Raw genomic sequence first — 21819 nt, 5'->3', positions numbered from 1 at the left:
GAATGCGCCGCTCAACGCTGTTTTTCTCGGACTGAGTGTGGCCGCTGGTACGGCAGATTTTCAGCCCTCGGCGCTTGGGGTACGGATTATGAAAGAATGTAAGAAACGAATGCGCCGCTCAACGCTGTTTTGCTCGGACAGAGTGTGACCGCTGGTACGGCAGATTTTCAGCCCTCGGCGCTTGGGGTACGGATTATGTAAGAATGTAAGAAACGAATGCGCCGCTCAACGCTGTTTTGCTCGGACAGAGTGTGACCGCTGGTACGGCAGATTTTCAACCCTCGGCGCTTGGGGTACGGATTATGAAAGAATGTAAGAAACGAATGCGCCACTCAACTCTTTTTTTCTCGGACAGAGTGTGACCGCTCGGCGGCAGATTTTCAGCCCTCGGCACTTGGGGTAGGGATTATGTAAGAATGTAAGAAACGAATGCGCCGCTCAACGCTGTTTTGCTCGGACAGAGTGTGGCCGCTCGGACGGCAGATTTTCAGCCCTCGGCGCTTGGGGTGCGGATTATGTAAGAATGTAAGAAACGAATGCGCCGCTCAACTCTGTTTTGCTCGGACAGGGTGTGACCGCTCGGCGGCAGATTTTCAGCCCTCGGCACTTGGGGTACGGATTATGTAAGAATGTAAGAAACAAATGCGCCGCTCAACTCTGTTTTGCTCGGACAGAGTGTGGCCGCTCGGACGGCAGATTTTCAGCCCTCGGCACTTGGGGTACGGATTATGTAAGAATGTAAGAAACAAATGCGCCGCTCAACTCTGTTTTGCTCGGACAGAGTGTGGCCGCGCGGACGGCAGATTTTCAGCCCTCGGCGCTTGGGGTGCGGATTATGTAAGAATGTAAGAAACGAATGCGCCGCTCAACGCTGTTTTGCTCGGACAGGGTGTGACCGCTCGGCGGCAGATTTTCAGCCCTCGGCACTTGGGGTACGGATTATGTAAGAATGTAAGAAACAAATGCGCCGCTCAACTCTGTTTTGCTCGGACAGAGTGTGGCCGCTCGGACGGCAGATTTTCAGCCCTCGGCGCTTGGGGTGCGGCTTATGTAAGAATGTAAGAAACAAATGCGCCGCTCAACTCTGTTTTGCTCGGACAGGGTGTGACCGCTCGGACGGCAGATTTTCAGCCCTCGGCACTTGGGGTACGGATTATGTAAGAATGTAAGAAACAAATGCGCCGCTCAACTCTGTTTTGCTCGGACAGAGTGTGGCCGCTCGGACGGCAGATTTTCAGCCCTCGGCGCTTGGGGTGCGGATTATGTAAGAATGTAAGAAACGAATGCGCCGCTCAACTCTGTTTTGCTCGGACAGGGTGTGACCGCTCGGCGGCAGATTTTCAGCCCTCGGCGCTTGAGGTAGGGATTACGTAAGAATGTAAGAAACGAATGCGCCGCTCAACGCTGTTTTTCTCGGACTGAGTGTGGCCGCTGGTACGGCAGATTTTCAGCCCTCGGCGCTTGGGGTACGGATTATGAAAGAATGTAAGAAACGAATGCGCCGCTCAACGCTGTTTTGCTCGGACAGAGTGTGACCGCTGGTACGGCAGATTTTCAGCCCTCGGCGCTTGGGGTACGGATTATGTAAGAATGTAAGAAACGAATGCGCCGCTCAACGCTGTTTTGCTCGGACAGAGTGTGACCGCTGGTACGGCAGATTTTCAGCCCTCGGCGCTTGGGGTACGGATTATGAAAGAATGTAAGAAACGAATGCGCCGCTCAACTCTGTTTTTCTCGGACAGAGTGTGACCGCTCGGCGGCAGATTTTCAGCCCTCGGCACTTGGGGTAGGGATTATGTAAGAATGTAAGAAACGAATGCGCCGCTCAACGCTGTTTTGCTCGGACAGAGTGTGACCGCTCGGCGGCGGATTTTCAGCCCTCGGCGTTTGGGGTACGGATTATGTAAGAATGTAAGAAACGAATGCGCCGCTCAACTCTGTTTTGCTCGGACAGAGTGTGACCGCTTGGACGGCAGATTTTCAGCCATCGGCGCTTGGGGTAGGGATTATGTAAGAATGTCAGAAATGAATGAGCCGCTCAACTCTGTTTTTCTCGGACAGAGTGCGACCGCTCGGTGGCAGATTTTCAACCATGGGCGCTTGGGGTACGGATTATGTAAGAATGTAAGAAACGAATGCGCCGCTCAACGCTGTTTTGCTCGGACAGAGTGTGACCGCTCGGCGGCGGATTTTCAGCCCTCGGCGCTTGGGGTACGGATTATGTAAGAATGTAAGAAATGAATGCGCCGCTCAACTCTGTTTTGCTCGGACAGAGTGTGACCGCTTGGACGGCAGATTTTCAGCCATCGGCGCTTGGGGTAGGGATTATGTAAGAATGTAAGAAACGAATGCGCCGCTCAACTCTGTTTTGCTCGGACAGAGTGTGACCGCTTGGACGGCAGATTTTCAGCCATCGGCGCTTGGGGTAGGGATTATGTAAGAATGTAAGAAATGAATGCGCCGCTCTACTCTGTTTTGCTCGGACAGAGTGTGACCGCTCGGACGGCAGATTATCAGCCCTCGGCGCTTGGCGTACGGACTATGTAAGAATGTAAGAAACGAATGCGCCGCTCAACGCTGTTTTGCTTGGACAGAGTGTGACCGCTCGGACGGCAGATTTTCAGCCCTCGGCGCTTGGGGTAGGGATTATGTAAGAATGTAAGAAACGAATGCGCCGCTCAACTCTGTTTTTTTCGGACAGAGTGTGACCGCTCGGACGGCAGATTTTCAGCCCTCGGCGCTTGGCGTACGGACGATGTAAGAATGTAAGAAACGAATGCGCCGCTCAACTCTGTTTTGCTCGGACAGGGTGTGACCGCTCGGACGGCAATTTTTATTTCCGTCCTAGTCTGGGGAACAACGACTGAAATGAATATTGAAAATCGATTCCTTTTTCAAAAGAAGGCCATTGGGTTCGTCAATATCGACAGCGTATGATATTAAATTAAATGCTAGAAAGATGTATAAAACTAAAACAATAATAACCAAGTTATTGACATACTACCAATCAGAGTGTCGAGCCGGAACCTAACCGAAGTGTAAACGGGAACTGAACCGTTATTTTTAGCCGAACCGGAATTGAACCGAACCGAAATCTTCGCCGCCATCTCGGAACTGAACTCGAACAGAACTGCAAAAGATATATGGGCAACAGGTTCAAAACTGCTCACAGTATTTTTTTTTTGTATTACAGAATGAATGTTTGAAAAACAAAAATTGGCAGCTGTATTTCTATATTGTGATCAAATTGTCATATACGGAATTGCAATGTGTAAGAAATTGTAGGTTTCCGTGGGGCTTTCTTATTGTCACTATGAGTAATCATCTGTCACGTGCTCACGTGACGTCATGGTGTCAAGACATGCTGTCAAGTAATGTCACCTCATGTGGCCCCGTGACGTAGTCGCGCGACTCACTGCGTCAGGTCTAGTTAAATTGAGCACGACACTAAATTTATTAGCGTTGTTGACACCGTGACATCAAATGGCATCATGACTTCTCACCGCTAGTCACATTACATGGTGACGTACTCGATTGTCATGAGCCCGAGCCTAGTGCTCGGGTTCATGATAATCAGCATCTCAAAACATTCGGGTAATGGTTCGTGTTGAATCATGGACGAGAATAGCCGAACACCTTTTGCCCGTTGAGTGAGTGAATAAACTTTATTGTAGCGACGTGTGACTAACCCTCGGGCGGAGCCCCTAGTCCGGGGCCCCTAACGTGGCGGCGACAGCCTTGGCGGGGTCCACAAGCGATTGCTGACCAGTGGCCGTGTCATCGGTCAGCCACTCCTCCCAGGAGGTAGGCATGGGATCGGGATTGGGTGGGGTGGCGGGAATAAGCTGGCACTGCCAGACCATGTGAATAAGGTTGGGACGGTCGCCGCAGTGCGGGCACTGAGACTACTTCTACTCTTACCTTTACCCGCCACTCTGCCTTAGTTTTACTTCGGCCGCAGTTTCAATGTTCTCGCTTTACGTTTCTCGTATGTTTTATATTTATATTTTGTATTTGGTTGCTGACTGCTGTAAGGGGGTTGCCACGTCATTTGCTTTCGCCTGAGCCATCTAAATACAAGCATGTCAAAAGAAACTATTATTGTTATTATTATTATTAATGGGGACGCAGCTGCGTGTGCCTCCGTATTGACGCATGTTGCATCTGCCTCCGTGCATTCTTCGGTAGGCAGCCTAGATTTCACTGCACCGAATGCCGCCATCGCGTACATCAGATATGCCCCATGCTCGCGGCCGAGGAGCTCCATCTTCTGACGAGCGGGCCAAAGCCCGCTTCTCTGTGGCCGCTGTGACGGCGCCGTTCCTGCCAGCCTTAAAAAAAGAATATGTTAACGGCGGTCCGAAAACAGTCGCAAGAGAAGAAATCCGAAAGAGAGGAGCGACGTGAACGGGGACGGGAAAGTGACGTTTTGCGGCCCCCCTTTTGCGCGTCCAAAGTTCAAAATATTAAACTTTTTTTCCCGCCCCGGAGAGCCCCGGAGTGTCCCTCGGCCAATTGTAGAAGGCGGTCCACCCTTCTCTCACTCCTCGCATACTTTGAGTGGGGTGAGGAAGGGGAGGGGGGTGCAATGAGAGAGGGGGCAAATACTCCAGACAAAATACATTTTGTCTAGAGTATTCGCTACTCTAGCTTAATTACATTTCTCACTATCTTGTACTCAGTTTTTTAAATTAATTTTTCAACCTTCGAAAATACTTGTCGCCAGTACAATCTACGGAACAAGGGTTCGCTAGACTCTAGGGCAAAGCTGAACCAATTGCAGACTTGGAGGCAAGCAAATAAACACAGGTCAGGAAACTGGGCAGAAGAAAAACGCAGTCATCGAATGCGAACAAAAGACCAAATGGATAGCATCAAATAATACCAAATGGACAGCATCAAAAACAGACAAGAGAACACAATCACATGTGTCCTCTTGTCTGTTTTTTTTCAAGCTGTAGCTCATTCATTCATTCATTCATTTGTTTATTTTTTGTGCTCATAAACAGCTTGACGCCTTGATAATGATGCACAACAAAATGTCCACACGTTAGTTACAAAAGACTTAAAAGCTACAAAATTTGGGTTCAAAACATCAATATCTGCTCCACTGAGGGTATTGTAGAAGTGTTGAATATGGGGTAATGGGACTGGCTGGGATGATGTGATTAACATGGAAAGTCGGAGAAACCCGAAAAACTCTTCTCGGAACGTGAATATTAATAGCAAATGTAAAATCTGGGCAATCATATGATCCATGAATATATTTATATAGGAAAATGAGATCGCCTTTACGCCGTCTAGAACTCAAAGCAGGGCATTTTCATCGTTCCAACAGTCTCACTTAAAAATAATAAACAGTACGACCAATGTAACGATCATATAGAGTTCGAAAAACAAAAAAACGCTTCTAAACATTTTCAATGATCTCCTCTCTCGTAAAACTAATGCAATTCCATACTACAGAGGAAAACACCAACATGGACCGGATTGACGAGAAATATAACCGTAGAATACAGGTTGATGTGGGGAACTCACACGTGGTTCTCGAAATTACTCCCAGCTTCCGCAAAGAGTCATTTATAAGGTTGTTAACATGTACAGTAAAGTATAACGAGGAGTCGATGTATACTCCAAGATCACGCGTGCACTCGACTCTTCGCAGCGGATTATTGCCAATCTGGTAACAAAAGTTCATTTTTTCTACCTTTCTAGAAGAAGACATAATAACAGTTTTAGAAGGATTGAGCGTTAGCACATTCTGACGACACCAATTGCACACACAACATCCTCCATAGGTTTTTCACAGGATTCTAAAAGTATGATCTGCCTAAACAACTTGACATCATCTGCATATTGCAAGATGACCGAATTCGAACAATGGAGCTCAAATTATTAATAAAAACATGAAAAAGATCGGCCCAAGTATGGAGCCTTGCGGCACACCCGACGAGGAAACATAAGGCCGGGAGCGATGTCCAAGAACACGAACAAAATTGTATCTATTAGACAAATAATCTAGAAACAGGAAACAAAGGGAGGTACTCAATTTGAATGGCACATTACGCTTGGAGCTAGCGAAGTTCTGTTTACGTCATCAGGATTTTACACCTTTTGTCTGAAGCTAGAGTTGTTCCGTCATCGGAAGATTGACGCCAACGCTCGGTACGCTCACAATGAACCATTTTCGAAAATGGACGGTTTCAACGGTTTTGGTATAAAAATGGCCGAGTACGTTTTCAAGTGAGCGCGGACACTTTCTCAACCAAAAATGCTAGATTCTGCTGGCTTTATTGAGCTGCAGTGACTTAGATGAGGCTTCTTTAAAGAGCCCCTGAAAAAAATTTAAATGTTTTTTTTACACAATTTAATTAAAAGACGTGTGTAAAAATAATACGCGAGAAAAAAATAATTGTTGAGCAATATTGGCGGTGAGAGATTTATTTATAATTCTGGGCACAAAGGCCGTGACGTCATGTGTCATTCCTGAATGAAAATCTCGGTATTTTGCTCTTTCCCTCTCAACGAGAAGGCGAGGCCGATCCACCTCTTCTGCACGCACCCGAAATACCGAGAGAATAAAAAAAGTGAAAAAGAGGTGACTAGCGACTAAACCGCATCTCGCGCCGTCAGTAGTGCTCTAAATATTTGACTAAAAACCCCGAGACTGGGACGAGAAGGGATCGACAAACAATTCAATTCAATTCATTTTATTTATTCCCATTTTTACATATGGGTGACGGAGACAGGGAAAAAAGCTGCAAAATGTGCAGCTTGACAAAGCCCCTGCCCCCTATCGGCAGATCGGCAGACAGGAAACGTTAACAGAAACATTTTAAAGGCGAAAAAACAAAACAGGCAGTTCTATGCAGGAGAAAAAAGTTTAAAAGCTAGAAGTGAATATTGTGCGTATTGTTTTCTTATTTAGTGCATCAAGACAGACATGGTGGTCTCTTAAAAAGTTCAGTAATGTTGGCAATGTATGCTGTAACATTTGAAGCCCATAATTTGTTCTAGGACGAGGTACTCTCAGGGACCCGGCGCTACGTACTCTGTATACCGTATTTTTAACACTTAGTCTAGAAAACCGCAGTAATGGGTGGTTAAAATACTTAAGGGATGCCGCGTATACTGTCGCAAGCTTATATTTGTAATATTCTTGTATTTTTATTACTTTATGCTTACAAAAAAGTGGATCGGTGTGTGCGTAATACGACGCATTGGCTACGACTCGAATTGCTCTCTTCTGCAATTAAAAAAGTTTATTAAGGTTTGTACTGGTCGTGGTTGCCCACACCAGGTTACAGTAGGATATACGAGAATGGAACAATGCATTATAAATTAAGAGTTTAATACTAGATGGTAATGTATGGCGATGCTTATATAGAATTCCTACGATATTTGAAAGCTTAAGTGTAAGATTTTGAATATAGGAGTCCCATAACATATGTTCATGAAAAATTATCCCTAAAGTTTTAACAGTGCTTGCAAATTCAATTTCCGAAGAATTCAACATTAACTTTACATTAGGATTGCACACTCTACCTTTTGATTTAAAGATAACGGCTTTTTTTTTGGTTTCATTTATTTTTAGGGAATTTGAGACAGTCCATGAACTAAGCTTTTGCAGACATGTGTTTGCATCGGGTATCACTATATCAATATTGTTCCCTGAAAAAAATATACTAGTATCGTCGGCATACATGACAAATGAGGCATTACTTGCAATAGCGACTACATCATTTATAAATAAATTAAAAAGCAGTGGCCCCAAGACACCACCTTGAGGTGCCCCTGTTCGGACTGCTTTCAGCATAGAAGAAAAACCATTAATTTCAACTGTTTGCATCCGACCGCTTAAGTAACTTTCAATTAAAACAAGAGAATGCCCTCGAATGCCATAGAAATTTAATTTTTTAAATATAATTTTATGATTTATCCGGTCGAAAGCTTTTGAAAAATCGATAAATATCCCCAACGTTAAGAGTTTGTTTTCTATATTATTTAGAATAATTTCTTTTTGCTGTAGAAGAGCTAGTTCAGTAGAGCGGCCTTTCCGAAAGCCATATTGAAAATCAGTAAATATCGAATTTTTTTGACAAAAGTTGTTAAGTCTAGCGTGTATAATCTTCTCTAAGCCCTTAGAAAAAACGGGTAAGACTGAAATTGGTCTGTAATTGGACATGTCATTTCTATCTCCAGACTTATATAAAACAGACACCTTCGCAATCTGCATACCCTTTGGAAAAACGCCAGTCGAGAGCGACAAATTAAAAATATGTGTGAGGTACGGCGTAATGATGTCAAGCACATATTTTACCGGCTGCACCTGTATACCATTAAAATCAACACATTTACTGTTTTCGAGGTTTAAAAACACCGAACGTACTTCACACTCATTAGTAGAAAATAAGAAGCAGTTTTCTGCTATGCGTTGAGTTAAACAAAGATCACCACTTTGTAACTGAACAGGGGAAAATAGATTCGTAAGATAGTCATTAAATTTATTTGCTAACTCTACTCCACTGAAAGTTCTACCATTTATTACAAGTTCTTTGATAGCGTTTGCTTTACCGTTACGATTCAGGATATTATTAACTTTTTTCCAGATAACGTCACTTCTATTTTCATTATAAAACATTTTATAGCAATATGCACTTTTTGCTTTTCTTAACATACTAGTTACTTCATTCCGACACTTTTTAAACATTTTAAGCACATCCAGGTCTTTCGTCCGCACGAAACGCTCATAAAGCTTGTTTTTATTTGTTATCATTTTTAGTATATCTCTGGTAATCCACGGTTTTCTAGACTTTTTGTGTGGCGTTATTTTTCGAAGTTTAAAACATTCTTTATATAATAGACAAAATGTATTAATAAACCAATCATACGCTTCATCGGCCGAATCCATTGAGAGTATCCCGTCCCAGTTTTGAGATTCCACACGGTGTCTAAACATACCTAGCGTTTCCGCGTTAACAACCGGAGAAAAAAATGCACTATTATGACACGGTTTTTCTAGGTTTTCGAAATCAGAAAAAATATAAATTGGAAAATGATCACTGACATCAGAGCACACAACACCCGCGGTAATCCGGGTCAGAGGTATGTTTGTAATAAATAAGTCAAGAACCGTTTCACTGCGTGACGTCACTCGAGTAGGATGCGCGATCACATTAGAAAAACCGTAAGATTGAAACAAAGAAGAAAACTCAACTTGACAAGCGGTAGCACAACTCATATCTATATTAAAATCACCACCCAAAATTAAACTGTAACCGTTTTCACCAACTAACTGAAATACTCTTTCAAGAAATCTCAAAAAAGCAGATAAATCACCATTTGGAGGTCTATACAATACTGCAAGTAGAGTGTTTCCGAGTTTCACACATAGGGATTCATAATTTTTAGTCATAGAAGTAATGTCTGTCGTGAGACTGCACTGAGTATCTTTTCTTACATACATGGCTATTCCGCCACCGCGCCTTGAGCAGCGATTTAAATAAAATGTCGAATAATTATCAAAGTTCAAAACATCTGATTCTTGCATAAACCACGTCTCGGTCAGCATTAGCACGTCAAAAGAAAATCCGAAGTCATTAAGAAGAATGCCAAGCTCATCGCCTTTATTACGTGCCGAACGTACGTTTAAATGAAAAACAGAAAATGGTTTTACTTTCTTGTTATCAAAAACCCTTCCCAAATCGGAAGGAAAGCAGACGTCTAAGTTGGTCATCTTCACAGAAACAAAACAAGAAGAACACATAAACGCCTCAGCCTACCTTATCTACAGTCTATCAAGGTCATCTCTGTCCTTTATCGGAATGGCACGCATGCCTGCAGACTTTCGAACAAAAACCTTTCCATTCCCGTACCACGCGAAAGCGTAGCTTTTTTCTTTAGCCATGTCTTTTGTGGCCCGAAGAAGTTCTCTGTTGAAACGAGTGAGGTTTTCTTGAATAAATATACGTGGGGTAACGTCCTTTAGAGTGCTTCTTTTCTTCAGCCATATGTCTTTGGTGTCTTGTCTAACAAAGTGAATAATAATTCCGGGAACGTGGTCTTTCCTTGCCGGCAACCTGTGTACAGTTACAACGTCGGAAACCTCTAGGTGAGGAATCTCTATTTTGTCAGCAACTTTATTTAGCTCGGCAATCAAGTCCTCATTTTCTGTCACCGGAATGCCGTGAATCTCTAGATTCAAACGCCTGCTTCGGAATTCTAGGTCATTTACTTCTTTCTGGAGTTCACCGTTTACTACTCTGCTCATTTTTTCTTTTTCCTCCAAGTCTGTTACCCTTTTTCTCAGTTCTTTGATTTCAGCTTCTTGGTGTTTGATTTTCTTTTCGAACTCATCGAATTGCTTCGACAGAAACTGGACAGACAATTCCATACTGTCTACTTTCTCTCTAAGCAGAGGAAGACTGTCCAGCTTCTGGTTGATGGATGCAAGTAAAGATTTCACATCAAGTTCAGGTTCCTCATCCTCACTGTTATTAGCACGCTGTCCGGCGCCTCTACAAGGAGGACACCGCCATGTCGACTTTGCCGCTTCACTTTTCCCATTAAAGGATTTCTTTTTTATACCGGCGCATTTCCCGAAATGGTACCTGCACGCGCACATGCTACATTCCACAGGCCCGTCATCCTCAAGGAACGGTACCTGACAGGATGAACAGGCATCAGACATCGTTCGCACAACACGAGGAAACAACACAAGACGTTACTGCAGTCCCAGTGGCAGCGGCAGCAGTGACAGCATGGATTCGGTCAAGATGAAAGAATAAAGAAGTTTACCAACCTGCAATAGGCGTGTTGTTCGGTTAGCAGTGTTGACAAGACGCTGCCGCCGCTGCCAAATGACTAGCACGGAGAAAACCGCCGCTTATCTTGCCTCGACGCCCAAAAACTGCGCTTGCGCAGACAAAGTTCGCCACGGTTTCCAAGCTCGCTGGCACTGTAGCGCAGGGTCAATGATGACGGGGCAGGAGATGGTCCTCGAAATCAGCAGCGTCGAAGAATCTAAACGACGGCGAAAAGCGGGCACAGGCCTCCGAATCGGCAACTGCAATAGGCGTGTTGTTCGGTTAGCAGTGTTGACAAGACGCTGCCGCCGCTGCCAAAATCACAGAGTCTTGTTAAGACTTTGTGTTTGTCCGTCCTGTCTCGTCCCAGTCTCGGGGGTTTTAGTCAAATGTTTAACCACCAGCATGTTCGGGCCCTAACATTTTGTTCAGTGCTCTAAATTTTTTTTTCGCATGAAATTAAACTTTTGACAGGCGTATCCCCACCAAATTGTTAAAAAAACAACTTTTTTTTTTTCACGGGCCTTTTAAAGTTTTTTTTTGTGCCTACTAGGGCTCTCACAAGCTCGTTCGAAAGCGTTTCCTTTATCTCCTTCCGAATAAGCACATTGTTTCATTCTCAGAATCCTGCAACCCAGTTTACCGCCAGGTGGAGCAGGGCTTGAAAGCGGATTCCAGGACACCATCTTTTGTTACTTCCGTTTCCCTCTTGGCACATTTCATTTCTTTTTGTTTTACATTTTGAAGGTACAGGCGCTTCTACTCGCCCTTGGCTTGGGAAAATAAATACTCGCTCTTCGTAGTCGACCATCGTCAGAGGCTGATTCTGCGGTGGGAGCTACGTGACCACCGAACCAATCAACCAGATTCCTCTTATCACCTGACCCGGCTCTCTGGGTGTGGGCGGCAGGGTGATGACGCGGCGAAAGACAGGCGTATGACTGGTCTAACGAGGACGTAGCTTCCACTGCTGTCTCAGCTTAGGGGTGAAAGAAGTATAGCCAATGTTTCTCCGGAGCGTGAACGCTTTTCTTTCACTGTCGTACTCATCATCAAATCTGGCTGCCTGATCAACTTCTAGTTCGGCTGTTGAAGATATGCAATGCCGGACTACGTGTCAAATCTGACGAATCGCGTCAAGGCATATTATGACTGTGTCAAGACCGCCAAACTAAAGCACGCCAGTTACCATTTCCACAACACCTGAGTCCTCTTTGTTTTCAAAAATCTTTAGGTACTTATTATGTTGCGTATTCATAATTATTTGAAGGTAAACTTCAATTGCAGCAGTTAAGTCGCTTCTTGAAAGTCATAGGTCACAGCAGAATGTGATTTTCAGCCAAGTCATAACAAGTGGAGCATCCTTTTTCGACTCTTTTATTTTATTATTACAATCTTGCGACCTACTTGCCGAGTATCTTCGATTGTAATGGAATTACTTTATCGAAGTATTTGTGCTATACTCAAGGTAGTTCGTAGTAAAATTAACTTGAATACTCGGTTAAATAAATTTTCAAATCGCTATTTATCATCTTATCTTAAATACTTTTTTTTTAGTATTTGGCACGACACCACTCAGGAGTCTCTTTTAAGCCCCCTTCTCCTCTCTATTTTTGTGAACAATGTCCCTCTTGCCATCTCACTTTCTTAAATCACCAGTGTGCCGATAATATTAAAATAGACGGAGAAATTCGAATTATTGACGACTGCGTAGCGCTGCAGACCGACGTAAACAAATTGAACATTTGGTGTAAAAAAAAAGCAACCTCCCTCGTACTCGTTCGAAAACAAAAGTAAAAACTTTTCTCCGCAAAACGCGGAATAAAAGCTTCCCGTATCGTATTGGCGGTGATTTATTGTCTCTTGTGACGGAGATAAGAGATTTCGCTGTTGTTTTTGATTCAAGCACGCGTTTTGATGTTTATGTGAAAAGAATAGTGCATCGCTTTCACGAATCCTCCAACTTTTATTATGCTTTACTGTTCACTGAGCCGTTTTCAGCCAAAATACGCATATGTTGGTCTGGAATGGTGCCTGTAAAAGTAATTTGCTAGAATTCGAAAGTGTTCAATAAAAATAAATGTAAATTTTTAAGCACCGCTTCTTGACAAGTCATGAGCAGTGTTTGAATTGCGAGGCTCTGTTGAAGCGTGTCAGACTACTGTGTGTACATCAACGCTGAGATTAGAGGGATCTATTTATCTTTGTTTAGGGCCCTGCACGAATTCATTGATTCTTCAGGTCTTTTATCCAAACTATATGTTAGGATTCCTAGGGTGGCAACTAGACTCAAGTCACCCTTTTATGTATTCAGATATTTACGTAAAATAAACCCAATACCTTGGTTTTTGCAATGTTACAACGGGTACGCAGAGAAGCTTGACATCGTTATTTCGAGCTCCCAGAATTGTCGTAACTCACTAGAAAAGTTATTCCAGTCAAGCCCGACCTGAAAAGTTCTTTCATTCACAAGCGCAAAATGCTTTGCACTGCTTGTAGCTCTGTCTTCATGTTGCGGGGGGATTGGTGGCTGAGTGGGCTGGCGCACTCCAGCTCGGAGCACGTGGAGCGAAATCTCGCGCTGTACAACCCAAAGATCCTGGATTTACTCCCCCTTCCCCCCTCCATTTCGATCTAGATGAGCATCGTACCGGTGTGCGGTCGTGTATCACTATTGCGCGGTGCACGCTAAAGACCTCAGGCTAGCGGTTGTACTGCACTCGCTAAATTGCTCATCTACAGCTGGGAGACTCGTCGCCCGTTGAGGCAGACCAAGTTCTAGGGTGCATGATAATACACACAACCCAATATTTGTTCTTCATATCGCCTTTATTTCTGTGGCTCCCACAGCCAGCGTGATATTGTCACATTTTAATTAATGACAACACGCATATTTTTTCCACTTAGATTTGGTGTAATAAAATGCATTCCATATTTACTCTAATTTAGTTGTGATGTCTTCATGTTTTACTGGTTTTAATCCGAGTATGTGCAATGCTTGTATGTTCCTTTGTTGCGAGTGTTTGAAGGTATCGGCGAGTCAGAATGAAGAGCGCATGGCTGTTCCTGGGCACCATATAACGATGAATAATAGTTAATATTATTGTTATTACTATTAGTGTTATTATTATTATTAATATGATTAACTAAGCCTAGCTTACTAAATAAAATACAACTTACTTAGTAGCTCATGTATACGCTAATGTTCACACCGACAATCGTAGTACAAAAAGTTAGGCCTCCCCAGGAGGGTCACAAGGACCTCTTTATGCAGTGAATTAATGTACCGGTTGTGTGGGAGAACGGAGAACCATGTTTTTCGGCCCACGTGAATAGCTTACGCATTGCAGAGAGATGTAGCTGCGCGAGAAGGCTAGCCCGCCTAATCCTTATAGACCGACACGCGGAGCGGCTCTGTTTACCAACACGGCCGTTAGGCCGCGCATACGCGGGAGCTATGTGGGCAAAAGCGCCCCGGCTCTCTGTGTTTTCGCCATTGCGCTGTGTGTCGTACACTCGTTGTTGACGTTGTAGGTACGTTTCTAGCTTTATTTGTGAGTCGCATTTCCTGACAACGTATGTCGTATGCTATGTCCGACTATTTGAGCTCGCTACCCGAGCCTGAACGGCAGCGGTATCGAAACAAACTGTGCGTGGACGGTGTTGCCTACGAGGATCCGTACGCCGTAAACAAGGCTTGCTGGTCTTCCGACGTGAAGTTGCTGCCACCGAAGTCGACGGCTCACGTCGTCGTTTATTTAGTTTTTTTGCCAAGCCAGGTTCACGGCTGACATGGTGCAGGCGTACAGACGTCTCGAGGCCTACGATTACTTCGAGTCGGATTCCACACTGCCGGCGGTATCGGCAGACTGTGGGTCCGCGGAAGTGTATTTATTAATTAAATAAATACACACAGCGTCTTGAAGTCAAGGTATGATATTTTCCTACCCTCATGACCACAAGGAATGACTAGCCGTAACGCTTTGTCCGTTCTGCAGTCTTGGCGCTAACACGTTACAAGTAACGGCGTTACCAGGAAAATGTTCCTTTTTTCAGTAACGTAGTAACCTACTCGTTACTTTTTCGACACAGTAACGGGTAACGTACTTACGCTACTATTTCAAGTAACGTAGTTGCGTTACCCGTTACTACTTCCCAAGTCTTAAAAAAATTACACTTCAATTTTTTCTGTGTTTTTAGGTGTCAAGCCATGTTTTTCTTTGAATTTTTTCTCGTGAGTATTTAGGTGAAACCGTAAAAAGAGATAAAGTAATTATGTTCAGTTTCTGCATGAACATAATGTTTCTTGATATTGTCACGGGTGGTGACCAAAAGAAAACAGAGAATGAACAAAAAGAAATAAACGTTTAATGTGGCGAACTTGTGCCAAAAATAAAAGGGTACAAAAGAAAACAGCAGAGCGTCGCGGGCGTCGATATCGGCGAAACCGCAGGATCGAGCGCAGAGGTAAGACTGACTCGACAAGGTCGCGAGCGGCGTCTTATCTAGAGTGAGTCACTATCTCGAAGATTCGGCGGAGAAGGTTCGAGTGTAGCGCGCTCGCGGCGAGAATGAACACGCACTTTCTAGAACAACATAAGCAGGGATAAACGACAGAAGTTATGTCCGGAGCAAGAATAAACGAGAAAGTTCTAGAAGTCCGTGACCCTGCGCGCGGCATTATCCCCCCCCCCCCCCCCTTTTAAAAGCGCATCGTCCCGATGCAGCACAAAACGAAAAACAAAAACAAAAAACACACAAATCCATAACAAAACGGCAGCAAAATCGCGAGCCACAGTTCACAGTTCACAGAGTTCTCAGTTCACTCGTCGACAAGAGTAGAAAGTTCTATCGTTCGTAATACGGCTTCAGCCGGACGACGTGCACCACCTCGGGTCGCGGCTGACGTCTTGCAGATGGGCGCGTTCCGTCGGGAAGGACTTCGTAGTTCAGATCGCCGAGCCGTCGGATGATCTTGTAGGGCCCGAAATAGCGTTTCAGAAGCTTCTCGCTGAGACCGCGGCGACGGATGGGCGTCCACACCCATACCCTGTCTCCGGGCTGGAAGTGAACGTCCCTACGACGAAGGTTGTAGCGGCCCGCGTCGACGCGTTGCTGGTCTTGAATCATGAGTCGGGCGAGCTGGCGGACTTCTTCGGCGCGTTGAGCAACCGCCTGGGCGTCGTCGCTCTCGTTGTCAGATGGCTCATGGGGCAGCATGGCGTCCAGCATGGTCGTTACCTTCCGACCATGTACCAGCTGGAAAGGGGTGAATCCAGTGGTCTCTTGAACCGCCGTATTGTAGGCGAACGTGACGTAGGGCAGCACCTCGTCCCACGTCTTGTGCTCTACGTCGACGTACATAGAGATCATATCGGCGATTGTCTTGTTGAGTCGCTCCGTCAGCCCGTTGGTCTGCGGGTGGTACGCAGTTGTACGACGATGGCTGGTATGACTGAGTCGGAGGATTTCTTGGGTCAGTTGTGCCATGAACGATGATACGCGATCTGTAATCAGAACTTCTGGAGCGCCGTGCCGGAGGACGATGGACTCAATGAAAAACTTGGCAACTTCCACAGCAGTCCCCGAAGGAAGAGCTTTCGTTTCGGCGTACCGTGTGAGATAATCTGTGGCGACGATGATCCAGCGGTTCCCCGACGTCGAAAGCGGAAAAGGACCAAGTAGATCCATTCCGATCTGCTGGAAGGGTGCAGTTGGAGGAGAAATAGGCTGCAGGAGTCCGGCCGGCCTCGTCGGAGGTTTCTTGCGTCGCTGGCACTCGTGGCATGATCGTGTGTACAGGTGGACGGTCTTGGGGAGCTTGGGCCAGTAATACTTTTCACGAATACGGGCCAGTGTCCGGCTGTATCCAAGGTGTCCGGATGTCGGGTCGTCGTGACATGCTTGAAAGATCTCCCCTCGAAGGTCGGTCGGGATTACCAGCAGCCACGGCGAGTTGTTGTCCCCGAAGTTCTCTTTGTAGAGTACACCTTGTCGAATGGCGAAGGTCGACACGGCTCGTGAGAAAATACGGGGTACGGTACCGCCGCGCCCTTCTAGGTGCTCGATTAAGGCTCGCAGCTCTGGATCGTCTCGTTGACGTCGTGCCATGTCATCGGTGTTCACTGCCCCTAGAAAGCACTCGTCATCATCGTCGTCGCTGCTGCCGGAAGGTGTTTCGACAGGGGCCCTGGACAGGCAGTCAGCGTCGCTGTGCTTGCGTCCTGACTTGTAAACCACAGTCATGTTGAACTCTTGTAGCCGGAGGCTCCATCGAGCGAGGCGTCCTGACGGGTCCTTGAGGTTCGCAAGCCAGCAGAGCGAGTGGTGGTCCGTGACTACGCGGAACGGGTTTCCGTACAAGTACGGACGAAACTTCGTGATTGCCCAGACGACCGCAAGGCATTCTTTCTCAGTCGTGGAGTAATTTCTCTCTGCCTTGGACAGTGTCCGACTTGCGTAGGCGATGACTCGTTCGGTGCCTTCTTGTACTTGAACTAGTACCGCGCCAAGTCCTGCGTTACTTGCGTCGGTGTGAATCTCGGTGTCCGCATCCTGATCGAAATGTCCAAGAACCGGAGGCGTCTGGAGTCGTCGCTTTAGCTCGTCGAATGCCTGCTGCTGTTCCTCGGCCCATTCGAACCTCTCGGCGTCCTTCGTGAGGTTTGTGAGCGGTGCGGAAATCCGTGCGAAATCCCGAACGAAGCGACGGTAGTAGGCGCAAAGTCCAAGGAATCTTCGCACGGCCTTTTTGTCTGTCGGCGCTGGAAATGACGCGACGGCGCGAGTCTTCTCAGGGTCTGGGCGCACGCCTTCGTTGCTAACCACGTGACCTAGAAACTTCAGTTCGTCATAGGCGAACCGACACTTTGACGGTTTGAGGGTGAGTCCAGCGGTCCGTATGGCTTGAAGAACAGCTCGGAGTCGTCGCAAGTGCTCCTCGAAGTCGCTGGAAAACACCACGACGTCGTCGAGGTAGACCAGACAGCTCTGCCACTTCAGTCCTGCCAGTACGGTGTCCATAACACGCTGGAAAGTTGCTGGAGCCGTGCACAGTCCGAAGGGCATCACCTTGAATTCGTACAGCCCATCTGGCGTGACGAAAGCTGTCTTCTCTCGGTCCCGTTCGTCGACTTCGATCTGCCAGTAGCCGCTCTTCAGGTCCATCGATGAGAAGTATCGAGAGTGGCGCAGCCGGTCTAACGTGTCGTCGATTCGGGGGAGTGGGTAGACGTCTTTCTTCGTCACCCCGTTCAGCTGCCGGTAGTCCACGCAGAACCGAAGCGTTCCGTCCTTCTTCTTAACCAGTACGACTGGAGAGGCCCACGGACTGCTTGATGGCTGGATTATGTCGTCGTTCAGCATCTCTTGAACTTGCTCCTGGATCACCTCCCTTTCTTTAACGGAGACTCTGTACGGTGATCTATGCACAGGGCGCGCGTCGTCCTCGGTAATGATGCGGTGCTTCGCAACGGCTGTTTGGCGTACCTTCGACGACGTCGCAAAGCAGTCACGGTATTCGGCGAGGAGGTTAATCAGCTGCCGTCGTTTCGGGTCCGGTAGCTTAGGGTCGATGTCGAGTTGCGCTGGCGACGGACCGTCTTGCTGAGGTGGCGAGGATTCATCAGTAATGGCGGCGATTTCGGCGGAGTTTCGGAGATCCTCGACGTGGCCAACGGCTGCACCTTTTGTGAGGTGTTGCGTTTCATTCCGGAAGTTCGTCACGAGGACCACAGTGCGGCCATCCTGAAGTTCAGCTACTCCTCGTGCGACGCCTATTCCTCTTCCCAGGAGCAACTGGAGGTTACCTTCCAGAAGAACTTCGCTACGGGTAGCTGCATCGGTCACGACGGGTACGACAACACTTGATCGCGGCGGCAGATTCACGTGGTCGGCAGCGACTCGGACGGCGGCTGACGCAGTTTGGAGTTTCTCTGAAGGCGGAACAGGTGTCCGCAGCGTCAATCTGTTTTCTCCAAGGTCGATGACGGCGCCGTATTCACACAAAAAGTCCATGCCGAGAATGACGTCTCTGGAACAGTCTTGTAGAATGACGAATTTCACAGGACACGTCTCGCCGTGAATTTCGACGCGAGCGGTGCACCTTCCAACAGGCGTGATGAGGTGTCCTCCGGCGGTTCGTATCTGCGGTCCATCCCACGGCGTCGTGACTTTTCGAAGGTGGCGGGAGAGCCTCCCACTCAAGACTGAGTAGTATGCTCCGGTGTCCACCAGTGCCGATGCGTCGTGGCCGTCGATGATGACGTTTAGGTTGTTGGACACCGTTTCAGGAGCGTCGTTTCGGTCTCCGGTAGCGTTCGAGTGGGGGCCCTCCGACGTTCGTGGAGGATCTTGGCGTCGGTCGTCTTCGGCAACTCCACCTCCAGGGGTTGCCGCGCCTAGTTTCCCCGGCGTGGAGCGAGGGGCGACAGGCTTTCACGTCGTGGTCGGTGCATCGGCGAAGCTGGACGTCGCGGTGAAGGCGATCGGAACTCTCGGCGGGACGCAGGCTCGGGGGACTGGGGTCGTCGCAGGTACTCGTCGATTTCCCGAGGCCGTTCGCCATAACGGGGTCGCGGGTCGTTCGGGTGGAACCCGCGCAGCCCGAGTCGACGGTATGGGCATCGGCGGTAGGTGTGGTCTGCTTCCCCGCAGTGGAAGCACAGAGGGCGTCGGTCGGGTGTTCGCCACACATCGGTCTTCCGGGGTGCACGGGGCTCCTGACTGGCGTACTCGAGCTGGTCGTCACGGCGTCGGTCGTGCTGCGGCGCAGGAGAGTGACGTCGGGGCGGCGCAACATAGGCTCGAGGAGGAGGCGGTGGCCGTCGGGCCACTGTGGCGTAAGTCAGCGTGGGCTCCTCGGTGGCTGCCACGGCGACGGGAGCCTCTGGTTGGATGGCTCTCTGAACCTCTTCCCGCACAACCTCGGCGATGGAGAGCGTCGCTGGTCGGTTTGCAGCTGGCAGCAACCGGCGGATTTCCTCCCGGACGACCTCCCGGATGATTTCGCGGATGTCCGTACCAAGAGCGTTTTCACCGCTAAGCAGAGCGGTTGCAGTGACGCTTGGATGCCGCTGGCAGTGGGAAGCGCGCGCTTGGAGGGCGCGCTCGATGTTTGTTGCCTCGGTGACGAAGGCGTCGACGGTTGCCGGCGGGTTGCGGACGAGGCCTCCGAAAATGTCGTCTCTCACCCCGCGCATGAGAATTCGTAGTTTCTTCTCTTCGGTAGCCCGAGGGTCGGCGCGGGCACTCAGGCGCAGAACGTCTTCTACGAAGCCGGTGACGCTCTCGTTGGGGCCCTGGGTTCTGGTTCGTAGTAGGTCCTCGGCTCTCTCTCGGCGGTGGTGGTTGCTGAACGTAGCCTTGAGGTCGGTCTTGAAAATGTCCCACGACGTCAAAGAGGACTCATGATTCTCGTACCAGTGCTTGGCGGTACCCTCAAGCGAAAAATAGACGTTGTGCAGGCGCTGCTCGTCGGTCCAGCAATTGTGGCGGGCAACGCCTTCATACTGGTCAATCCAGTCTTCGACGTCTTCGTATTGCTCGCCGTGAAATGGAGCAGCCGTCCGTGGTGCCACGGGCAGATAAACGACGGCTGGAGCGGCCAGGGTCTCCGACTGGTTGGCCATCGTCGTCCTTTTGGTTTGCCTGGTCCTGGGTGGCAAGGGTCCTGATTCCGGGGGTAGGCCAAGGTTCCGGCGACTTAATCGGATCTCGGTCTGGTCTTCGTTGGGTTCTTGGGGGCTTGTGTTCGGACTTGCACTGCGAGAACTCGGGGGGGAGCGCTGCACGGGCATGCGGTTACCCCGCACCTCCACCAAAAATGTCACGGGTGGTGACCAAAAGAAAACAGAGAATGAACAAAAAGAAATAAACGTTTAATGTGGCGAACTTGTGCCAAAAATAAAAGGGTACAAAAGAAAACAGCAGAGCGTCGCGGGCGTCGATATCGGCGAAACCGCAGGATCGAGCGCAGAGGCGAGACTGACTCGACAAGGTCGCGAGCGGCGTCTTATCTAGAGTGAGTCACTATCTCGAAGATCCGGCGGAGATGGTTCGAGCGTAGCGCGCTCGCGGCGAGAATGAACACGCACTTTCTAGAACAACATAAGCAGGGATAAACGACAGAAGTTATGTCCGGAGCAAGAATAAACGAGAAAGTTCTAGAAGTCCGTGACCCTGCGCGCGGCAATATATGAGCTTATGCATACCTGTATCGTCAGAACAGTAAAACGTGTTAAATCATAATTTGAAAAGTAACGCAGAAGTAACGTGCGTTACTTCTTATCGGTAGCCGTAGCGTGTTTCTTTTATTTGGAGGTAACGTAGCTCAGTAACGCGTACATTTTATTTGCAAGTAGCGACAAACGTATTTCGGTGTTTTTTTTTTTTTTCGGTAGCGCCTACAACACTACTGGGTAGCACGGGCGTAGCAAGCCTCCGACGGGCGCTTGGCTGGTGCTTTGTGCGCAAACACCGTGGGAACCAAACCCGGGTGGTATCGATCATACGACGGTTTCCCTGCACATACGTAAGCCTTGGGAAGGAGATTCAAATGGAAGCCGCACTTGCATTCAGGAAAGTGCTTGCCGCACAAACGGTCGTTCGCGCGGCGCAACCATCTTTTGGATCCACGGATATTATCCACCTTGTCTACCTCTCAGAGTCTGCCGGGAACTTGTGGAAACTCACTCCGCTAATTTTCTTGTGCATTTCGGTGTAATTAACGGCGACACAGCTTCGCGGCATGCAGAAATGCTATGACGCCCATGCGAAACGTGCGCACTTTTGCCCAGACCTCCCGGCTCCGGCACGATCGCAGCGCCGCCGCAGCTCCATGACGTCAAGCCCGCGTGTCGGTCTATATCGTCAAAATAAGACATGAAAATAAAGACGTCTGTAACAATATTTCAGTGAAACAAAATCGGCACGTCCATTTGTGTCACATGCATTCACAAAGTCATATTTTCTTTGGACGATTTTGAGCTTAGGTGGACGCCGGATTATGGAGAAA

The sequence above is a fragment of the Ixodes scapularis genome, unplaced genomic scaffold, assembly GCF_016920785.2.
Source record: "Ixodes scapularis isolate PalLabHiFi unplaced genomic scaffold, ASM1692078v2 PGA_scaffold2__306_contigs__length_199485367, whole genome shotgun sequence".
In the NCBI taxonomy this organism is placed as follows: domain Eukaryota; kingdom Metazoa; phylum Arthropoda; class Arachnida; order Ixodida; family Ixodidae; genus Ixodes; species Ixodes scapularis.
This window is presented reverse-complemented; position numbering follows the sequence as displayed.